Here is a 10934-nt window from a genome sequence, read left to right as displayed (position 1 = left end):
CCCCAAATCTGGTTCCTCGTGTGCAGCTGGAGCCGGGCGTGGACCCACCTGCAGGCACCCATGTGTCCCCAGCTCAGCACCTGGCTGAGTGGTAGCTGTTGGGTGCTGTGTCAAACAGGCAGGTGCCTGGCTTCCCAGGCTCAGCCTTCCCTCTTCCAGGGCTGCTTTACTTTCCCTTCTTGGGAAACATGTCCCAGGGCTTTCTCCCCTGCCACCTATAAACACCATCAGTTCCAAACCCAACTCTGCCACTTTCACAAGATTTTCTTAACTTTCCCACATTGCTATCAGTTGCAAATTCCCCTTGGACACTGCTATGGACCCACTGGCTGCTTGCCTGGAGTAGCTGTGAGAAGGAGTAGAGATAAGGAACACCGTGCTGTGCTGTGGCAGCCAGAGACCAAAACCACAGAAGGGAGAGAAAAACTCCTAACAAGACCCCAAACTGTGCTGTAGTGTCATCATAGGCTCATCACGTGTACATACTGAAATGTTCATCATACCTCTGAGGAACACACCTGAGGTTTCACAGCAGCTTTGGGGGAAGACAGCAGCCTTTAGGACATATCCTCAGGCAGCGTGGACTCTGACACCAGAGGCTTCCTGCGTGCCAGCAAGAGGCAGTGGGACACGCAACTCATGATTTTCCAAGAGCACAGGAGTGCTTATGGATCGGATGGGTGCCAAGGGCATCCCTGTGCTCTGCAGCATGGATGCCATTCGAACCCCCTGAATGGCAGGCATGTGGCTGCAGACAGGGCGCTCCAGTGCAGGTTGTGCTAGCATACTCCACAAGGGCCTTTTAAAAAAATGCACAAAAGTAAATAAATAAGATCTAGACGTGTTTTATGGATAGTGGCTAGCTGCTTCTACAGAAATACTCATACTCACTCAAAACTTGTTCCTTCCTAAACAGTGTCTATTCTAGTAAAACTTCTTTGTCCAACATAAAGCACAAACCCCTCCCTTCAGTGTGTGTGTGGAACAAAAGGAGTGATGCAAACACAACTAATGTAATGGCGACTGTATTTACATAATAAATTAACAAGTAATGCTGTTTTGCTTCTGTCATCTTCAGAGGAAATGTTGACTAAAAGTGGTTAATAATCACATTTTCTGCTCTTGTCCCACAGACAATACCTGTATAAAAACCAACCAAACAAAACACCACAGTGTTTGACTCTAGTGGTAGAAACTTTATAAAAGCAAAGCACTGGTCTAGATAATAGGATTGATATATCTGACTTCTTCCTGAATAATTCTCTTTTAAGAAATGTTTCCCCTTTGTACTTTTCCTGCACTTATTCACCTTAAAAAATAATTTTTTCCAACATTCTTCACAAAGATCTTCACCTCTATGTTGTCTCTAATAGGGTCACACTCACTGGAGTCCCTGAGGCGCATAGTAAAGGCAGTAGAGAATCCTGTAGTTACAAAACACTTTTCCTATATAAATAAGAGATATTAAAGCAAACAGCTGTACCAGGTCCCTGTATAAATTATTACAATTCTTTAAACTCCATCTACTGAAAATAAATCTGGAAGCGTTTTTCTTAAGACTGGCTTCGGCTCCTGGCTTTGTTGGCCAGTGCTGGTAGTGTCAGCAGGACATCACTTTCCTTTTCAATCTGAGTGATGAAATAGGCTCATCCCGGTCTTCCACCCCACACTGCTCCACCTGACCGCTCTGGAAAAAGAAAAGTGGCAGAGGAAAGCTCTTGCAGAGCTTCCTGTGAACCCTCTGTCCAGCAGAAGAGGTAATAAGAAGATGTGTGTAGATCGTCCCCGTGCCGCAGAGCCTGGATGGGGGTGAGCAGGGGTGCCTGCTCTGGCAGGGTGTGGAGGGGAAGCCGGGCGAGGATGGCGGTGCTCCCTCCAAGGGGCTGAGCTGGCAGCGGGGGAACAAGGGAACTGGCTGTGCTTATAGCAGTCTCCCACATTTTCAGCTGATATTGCAGAATTTACTGTTATTGAGTATAGAGGTGTCTGATTTGCTGGAGAGCGTTGCAGGAGCACAGGCTCCTTCCCAAGACAGTCGTGCCAAGTTATAATGTCATTTGTATTCAGCCAAGTGGTTCTATTTATAATAACCTTTCAGGTGACCCAATCGTACACTTGGTAAAGCACTTCTAAAGAAGGAGATTACTTTCTATCTTTCGAGGGTATGAAGTAGTGTACTATATAAATACTACAGCTTAACTACTGTCTATTTTGAATGTCAGTTAGGATCAGGTAGTGTTATACGCTCCTGAGTTTTAGCAGTTTTTATTCAGGACTTTTCAAATTTGCATCAAGCTGAAACTTGGCATGTAAGCTGTCAACACAGATGCTGGTATTATTCTAAAAATAGAGTATGTTAAAGCTTTTAAAGGTGTCAAATGGCTTTCTTATGCAGTGGTTGCAGATGCTTTAGCGTTCTGGCTCTTTCATCTGTACAGAAGCTTACTGTATCACCTTCCTCCCTCCTCCATTCTGCAACATTACAGTGCTGAACAGTGAGGAATAGGATGACAAGTAATCACACTGGAGTAATAATCCAAGGATGGTGTGCCCTGGTAAGAGGTGCAAGTAACAGTCATTTTTGGTGAAACAGAACTATCCTCATGGAGTCACCATAAAGAAAAAAATTGACACCTGAAGTGAACACGTTACCCAAAATGATGACATATTGCTTGACAGCACAGTGAAAGGAAAGACAAAATCCTCAGCACTGTGGAGGTTCCCTAACACTCCCATTTAGACAACCTCCTCCCAGGGGTTACTGCAATCTCCTCCTCCTCTGCAGTGATTGCCGTGATATTTATTGAGTATGTGTATTAAAGTCTAAGGCATCACAATTCAGAAAACTTATAATACAAAAGATCACTTATGTTCAGTGATCTGCAATGCTGTTTGAATGGTAAAAAACTGCCCCTCATAGAATAAACCAACCCAAATGTATGTCCACAGGTGAACCCATTTGCTTCATTTTGCACAGGCAAAGAAATGCCCTCTGCCATATCCTGAAGTTAATAAACCTGAGTTCTGGAAGACTAGAAAATAAAACCAGGAGATTATAAAACACAGAACCTCTCTTGCAGAATGTCCTGCGAACAGCTCCAGGAGAGGGCAGATCGATGTAAACGTGACATACACCCTGTTCTCTTTGTTTTGTAAAAGTGCCCTGAAAGACAGGATGGGAGAGGTAACAAAGCTAGGGAGATCCTGCCTAGTCAGAGATGTGTCTCCAGCACAAGTTTCCATTTGTAATAAATGGAGGCAAAATACACATAATTATTTGCAAGCACGTTTAAATACAAATAGTCTCTCATATTATGATATGTAGGTTTTTGCTAATTTTCTAAGTTTTAATAATACTTGTAGGATGCAAAGATTGTGATCAGGTTTCAACTGAACTTACTCATTTAACATGATCTTCAAATTCATAGCTATATTTTTTTCCAGTGAGGAATTTACTCTTGGTAGAAGCACTTGTGCCAATACAAGTTAATGTGCATGACTACTTCTTTATTCTACCCCTCTTGGGGAGGCATGCTCTGTCTGTTTATAAAACAAAGAGAATGTGCCACAATGGTTACAGACAAATATTTAGAAAAGTTTCGATCCTTTCATTCCACTGAATCCAACTAGACCCAAATATGAATAAAGACCAGTCACAAGATTCTAAGCTTGAAGCATATGTTCCTACATAATACATATTCAATACTCAACCTTTTTTTTTTCTCTGAGGGATTGTAGAATTTCAACACTCGTTGGCTATACCTCTTTTTAGAGGTTTTCATCAGTAATTTCTCCTCTAAAATTTACTCCATGTAGTGTTCAACTATATCAAAATAATAGATAATGATGCCATATCAAGCTCTATTTAGTAGCAAAGATTTAACAACACACACCTACAGTACTCATGCCATGCAAACATTTTAGTCCTTCCCATCAGAATGAAGCAATGTGAAGAACCTGAGCTAATTTCATTGGGTTTCAGACAGCTGTGGATGAGAACTAATTTATGGTCAGGTTTTGAAATCATGCCAGCATGAAGCTTGCTCTTCAAACAGATGCTCCAGTATACTGTTAGGAAGGTCACATATCTCACGTCATCATTTGATGGGAACCTGGTCAGAAGGCTCTTCCCCTCCTGCTACAGCTGTCCTTGCAAAATAGCAAACATGTTTTCTGGTCATTGGGTGGTCTGTGAATTATTTCTCTAAAAGCTTATTTACAGAAAACTCAGGGATCCATTTTCTTAACTCTACAAACCTGGAGGCTGAACTAAATCATGTTTGTTTAGAAAAACCACCCCTCGGTGTGGTAAAAATCTGAATTTTTTTAATAATTTCAAAATGTTAAATTCATTTTACAAATAAAAAAATTAAAAAACCCAGACCCACAAGGGATTCTTCTTTATCAATCCTTTGCTTTTGAAAAGATACATGAAAATTTAGAGATTGCTTTTTTTCCTGATGTGCATAAAAATGAGACAGCCCAGAAAGATGCAGGCAGAAGAATCCATATTTGTGTCAGTGTCTGCCTAGATCACCTCTTGGAGCCGGGTGAATGCGAGGATCTTCTCATCATACATCATCCACTGCTGCTGCGTGGGCATAAACTGGTGTTTCTTTAGCGCTGTACCGTCCTTTGAAAGAGGTTTCGGGAAGCCTAGGCGCAGGTTAAGAAGCAGCACAGCATGGCCATGGTGCCCAGCACTCTCACTCAGAGGTCGGCACGGCTCTCCGGGACACTCGCTTCACTCCAGAGCTCTGAGCGTGTCACCTGCGCTGGCTGCGTGTGCTCCAGGTGGTGTGCGGCAGCAGCAGCTCCACGCCTCTCCCAGAGCCGAGCCGTCGGAGGGAGGGGGCCGGAGGAGTACACCTTGGCCAGAAGCTTTTTGTGTCTCCTCAGCCTCCATGAACCCCAGGCTGCATTGTAACGTTTCCCCTCAGGAAACATCACGGTTGATATCAGAGCTTTCTAGCTCCCAAGAGTTTCTTCTGTACTTGTCTCCTAGTGAGACAAATAGAAGCTGGATTTTTTTGGTAGGCTACTCATGCTGTTGATAGTCAGCAGTGGCTGTAGTTTCATGAATGCTTTCAGGTAGCATAAACCAGTTCTGGTGTTGAAAGCAGCTGTCCACCCTTCCCCACCCTCCAGCTACTTGCTGTCATCCCACCAGTCCCCTGCCCTGGTGTTTGCAGCAGGAGTGTTTTGTGTGGTTACATGGAGAGCTGGTTGTGCTTAAACCAGGGAAAAACCAAGAAAGGTTGGTAAATCATTCATGAAAAGATGGGGAGGGTCAGCAGCAGGGCCTGGGCTCAGCGGTGGCTCAGTGCAGTGCCTGAAGGTCAGGCACCAGCTCCAAGGCTGGAACTCACCACACTGATCTAGGTGCTGTACAGGAAAGGGTGACTGAATCAACCCCTGCGGGAGACTCAAACCCAGCACCCCTGGGATTCAGAGCCCAAATTCACTTTCGGTGCCCGGCTGATACAGCCCAGAGGGGGAATGTGCATGTAGGTTATATTTTGCAAGAACTGCCCCAAAAAGGTACAGTGAATATTTTTTGCTTGTGGTGTGATTTGACACATGACATACCACAGCAACCTTCCAGGGCAAAGAATGCGATCCTAGTATGTATCTGATATAATTAAGGATGTATGACTTAAGTACCAGCTCATGGCAGTGGTCTGAAGTGATAGCATTGGACTGAGATACAACATTGTGGTTTTACTTCCCATCTAGGGAATTGCAATATGTGCTAAAAATACTGCTGGGCTCATGGAAATGCAGAGTGTTATCGCATGCAGAGGGGAAGATGGAATGTCAGTCCCAGGAGAAGTCACCACAGAAGTGGGAGAATGTAACATTGAACATTTTAAGGTAAGCCTTTTTGTGTTGCCAGCAAAATAAGCTGGGACTGGGTTGACATTCTTTGTCCCTCTCTCCCCTCTGTCCCTTGCAGGATGAGAAATGATCTGTTTAGAAGTGAGTCATAGGTAAATAAAACATATATAGGTGAGCATACTGAAGATGTTGTTTTCCTCCCTGTGTTTTGTCATGGGAAGACACATTTATTTTTTAGCTGTATTTAAAGTCACTCATCTCTAGGGAAACGGGAGGGGATGCTTGACACGCAAGGGCTGTGGTGACTCGTCCTCCTCTCCAAACCCACTCTGTGCCCTGGCTCTGCTATCCCAACTCTGGGTGGCACACAATGACTATCATTTAAGAGAGCAGCCAGAAGAGAAGAGTTGTTCTGACAATCTTTTTACAAAAAGTACATATGACCCTGTTTGAAATTGTGGTTACAGACAGTGGTGTCTGCTGAATTATTTAAATTGATACCTTCAGGTTCTACAATCACATAATCAGAAGAGAGGGAGCAGAGAAATTTATACACAGAGTTACTTCTGAAGGACAATAAGGTAATAAACAAAATGTTCTGGATAAATAACAAATTAACCAAAGTGATTAGATTTCAGCCTTAGAGAACTGTAGAGCCAACTCCTGCCCATTTTACCCATCTGAGTAGATTCATTAACAGCAATCTGCTTCTGAGTAAATTGCCAGTTATAAAAAAAAAATTAAACTTGTTCGTTTGCTTCTCTATTGTTATGCATTTTAATAATTCTAGTCATAACGATTAAAACTTGTGCTTTTATACTCCCATGTTGCAAAATACTCTTCACATTACTGTTAAACCATTCAATCTCCTTCTGTCTGAGTGTCACTAAAGCATCCACAGAGGAGGTAGAGGAAAAGTAAATACATCCAGAACAGGTGCGCGAGCAGGATGATGCAACTGTCTGCTCACTCTGCCCACAGGAGCAATGCGGCACCTCGGGGCCATGAGTGTGGATCTAGAAAGTGGGACTGAGTGAATTCCATGCCAAAGTGTTGACAACATCTGATATGTGCAAGAGGGATGCTGCGCGCACAGAACTGCACATCTTGCTGAACATAATACCATGCAAACACCAGTGGGGTTAGATTTGCACACAGTAATCATTTATTTGCTATAAAAACAGATGTGCCTTATAATTGCATCTAAAAGGTGTGCTCCCAAAATTAACAATCCAAAACCTGTATGAAGAGAAAGGTTTTGTAACTTTAATAATTAATTTGGAAAAGTTACTCTCTGTTTTCTTATATTGTAAGTACCAATATTAGTAAAGTACCGAGTGACATCTATGAATTTTTTTTAAAATATTTTTTATTTTGTCACATTTTTATGTTTATAATGACTCTATGCTACAAGGCTATGCATATATTGGCTTAGAGCAGCGAGTTTTCTTTAAAAGAGTTGTTTGTGTATTTTCTTTTATAGTATTCATGAAGTACTCAAGGCTATTCAGGAGAATAGCTAGCTAAAAAATCATGATCTTTAATATGCATGTGTACTATACTTATTCTGCGAAAACAAGTTGGCAGAATTTTGTATGAAGTTGTGGGTAACATCTCTTTCCTGAGCGACAGTACATTTAGGAAGTGGCTGGCAGTTTTTTATTCTTCCCATGAGAAGCGACACTCCAGAAGACTCCCTTTGTGCCCGTTCTCCTCAGGAGCATTACAGAGAGGTGACTGGCTCAGCAATGCAACAGCTCTGGAGGGAGAGGTTTCACTTTACTGCCCCTATGAAAGGGGAAAAGTGAGGTAAAATGATATTAATTTGGATTTTTATCCACACTTTCAAGAGTCACACTTGAGAAGCTAGCAGAGTTGTGTACAGGCATTATTCATCCCTGTTTCTGGAGCACCTAAATCTGTTGTGCTGAATGTTGTACAGAACTGGAATAAAAAGGCAGGCCCAAAGAAAGCTGGCAATCTGTGTGTGATACAATGGACGATAAATGGGTGCTAATGGATGGAAATAAGGAAATAATTCTGTTACAGGCTGCTCAGTGATCTGATGAATTGGTAGGCAGGGAAGGTGAGAGGGCGTAAACACTTCCTGTTTTCTAGCAAAAGGACTGTTTCCAAATAGAACAACTTTGCTCGGTATCTCTTTACAGTGTAGTTGGAGATTGCTCTTGACACTGATGGGTATTTAGTGAGTTGGAAGTATTTAATCTTATACTTCATGCATGTTTGATGAACTGTTGTGGAACCTTCTTGGACGGCCACAAAGTTGCGATCTCTGGATTAAGGAGGGATGCCTAAACCTTAGGTGTCTGTCCTAAGGCTGAATCTGGTCCCACCAGAGTTCACCATTGTACACTGGGGTGGTGCTCTGCAGCCAGAAATCCAGCACCTCTGGCTCTGGTGTAGATTTATCAAGAGAATAAGCCAGAGACCAGGCTGCTGCCAGCGTCCATGGATCATGGCAAATGCACCCCAAGCAGAAGAAAGTCTCTTCGGTCTTTGTATTGCAGCAAGGATAATGCAGTCCCAATCCAAACTGGAGCTCTGCAACACAAGTAAGAATATTAATGGTAACAGACTGCTGTACAACTGAAAACACAGGTCAAGGACACAAGACATCCTTGCCTCAGTAGTTTTCCATTTGCTCATGATGCAAATGTCTCCAATGACTATCTGACTGTTCTCTTGGCTTGTTCTAGTCTCGTGGGCGAAGCATTAACTGTGATAAACTCCGGGTTCATGTGAGCTCAGCTCACATGGTAAGTCAGACTCCAGACTCCCAGCCTGTGAGAGAACTCCATTGATGGCACTTCCTTAAGTAGAGTTGTAGCGCTGTGCCTTTTATTCTCTGCTGTATAAACTTGGGCCCATTTAGTCTAGAGGAATTCTACTTAAAATTGGTTGGCATAGTGGAGTTTCTGCTGAAAGATGGTTGAAAAGGGAGAGAAGTGAGCGATAGGAAGGGAAGCCAAATTATACGTGGTGTGAACCTTGTTTTCCTTTTCAAACTAAAACTAAATGTATGCGATCTAATTTAAAATGACAAGATGCATTTGAAATATATATAAAATGTTTCATTTCAGTATGAAGAAATGCTGAAAAACTTTTTTGCTACCAAGCAGACGTGGATGACATTGGCTGGCAGCCTGTTACAGCACAAGCAGTACAAAGGGAATTTTTTTCAAACATTGCCACAGTACATGTTTTTTTTTTCAGTTGCTACTACGAAGTCAGTCAGCTGAGAAGAATTTCTCATGTTTTGGGTGGTAATAAATCTTCCAGAACAGTGTTAACCAACACCTCGGGCAGTTTTGCTGGTTCATATTACTCTATATCCCACAATACAAATTGCTGAAATGGGAGAAGGGGCTTAGGTACACATTTCAAACATTTCCTTCCTAGTTTTGGTCAGCATCATATGACTACATGGGAGAAATAGCAAGGGATTCATCAATAATATAAGCAGTAAGCTACATCTCAGGTTTTAAGTTAAAAAAGAAAACAAAACCAAAACAACTCTTCCTTCCCCGCTCCCTCTCCTTATTCCCATCTAACTGTTCAACAGACTTTGTGAGAAGTCTTGGAACAATTTCCCTTTTCAACACTTCTAATTTAAATGACTTACTAGAAATGAATATTTCATGGCATACCAGGACTCTGTTCTTCAAAGCTTCGTCTCTTTAGTGCTAATTATTTCAACAAGACCTATACTAAAGGCAAATCCTGTCACTTCTCTATATCGTCTGCATTAACACCATAAAACTAGCTTCATATGACAGTTAAAGTTCTTGTTTCTGGTATTTCCTCATTTTCACTTTTAGTGTCTCCCACATAAAGAAGTGACACAGTTTGAAGTGACGCAGGGTTTGGAAACCCTGCAGTTAACCAGATATGGCCTCATTAGTGAAAAAAACCCAAGACTGCTAAAATTTAATCCTTACTTCCCTTTCTCTTCAAGCCAAAGCCACCTTCAATTTCTGTACTGGAAATTCCCATAGCAGTGTCCATAGACAAAGTAATGTTTAACCCTCCAGGTCGGTTCGAAATAGTATGTATTGCCTCAGCAAGGAAGCCAGGTCTGCTTGGACACATGCGTGTTTGGAGTTAAGAAACATAGAGAGTTTCCACTAGACCTCACTTCTCTTGTCATAGTGAAAAACCCCCAAACCAATCAACTCTCCACCTGTATTCCTTTCACAATCTGATGGGTCCAGAGGTAATAAAATAACCCCCCAAACCCAACACTTTTGTCATTTGATCAAATGGAAAGACATGCAGTACAAAGCTGGAAATCTTTTCCATATACCTTGGCCAAGGTCAAGACAACCCTGTGTACAACCTGTTGCTGGGGCATCAGTGTTTCAGACACACTTTCGGAGGCTCTTGCCATAGTTCCTTCATGCACTGCGCACACTGAGGAAAACACATGTAGGGCAAAGTCCACGCTCTTCATCTCACCCTTTGAAGTTCTCTCTTCTTCCTTTACTCATACTCAACCTTCAGCAGCCCATCTCTCATTAGCTGCAGTTAGGAAGTCTTTGTCCTGGCTTCTGCCTGACTCTTGAAGTCTAGCTGAGCATCCAGGTGGACGCTCACATTGAGACAAAAGCCGCTGGGAAAGGCCTACAAGAGAACAGCACGGGGGCTCACGGTGGCATTCTGACTGCCACTTGCTAGTATAATCCTCCAGGTGAGAGCATTAAGGGCTGATGGCTGCTGCATTGCCAGAGCAGCATAAAGTAAAACCAGTGCAGCCAAAGAGCAGTGAACGGTATGAGCAACAGTGGCAATAATTTCTCCAGACTACTCTTTGTGTCACCGAGCAGCCCAAACCTGGGGAAACACCTCAAAGGAGGAAAGAGCCAGAGTTTCAGACTTCCACTTTCATCCTCCAACCTCTGAGCTGAATGACAGTCCTGGTTTTGGGTGGGATGGAGTTAATTTTCTTTCTAGTAGCTGGTATAGTGTTATGTTTTGCATTTAGTATGAGAAGAATGTTGATAACACACTGATGTTTTTAGTGGTTGCTAAGTAGTGTTTAGACTAAAAGTCAAGGGTTGTTCAGCTTCTCATGCCCA

The 10934-nt window shown here is 42.6% G+C and overlaps 1 long non-coding RNA gene across 1 annotated transcript; it reads left to right on the top strand.

Moving 5' to 3' along the window:
- The first annotated feature begins 5782 nt into the window (after nt 1-5782).
- LOC128146737 (uncharacterized) lies at nt 5783-7081 on the top strand. The gene is made up of 3 exons (XR_008236832.1): nt 5783-5874; nt 6346-6419; nt 6820-7081. It is a non-coding gene; the product is annotated as an uncharacterized LOC128146737 (long non-coding RNA).
- Nucleotides 7082-10934: the final 3853 nt, after the last annotated feature.

Source organism: Harpia harpyja, chromosome 10 (genome assembly GCF_026419915.1).
Source record: "Harpia harpyja isolate bHarHar1 chromosome 10, bHarHar1 primary haplotype, whole genome shotgun sequence".
Taxonomy (NCBI): domain Eukaryota; kingdom Metazoa; phylum Chordata; class Aves; order Accipitriformes; family Accipitridae; genus Harpia; species Harpia harpyja.
The sequence above is the reverse complement of the archived record's forward strand: the minus strand, read 5'-3'. Positions and strand labels throughout refer to the sequence as shown.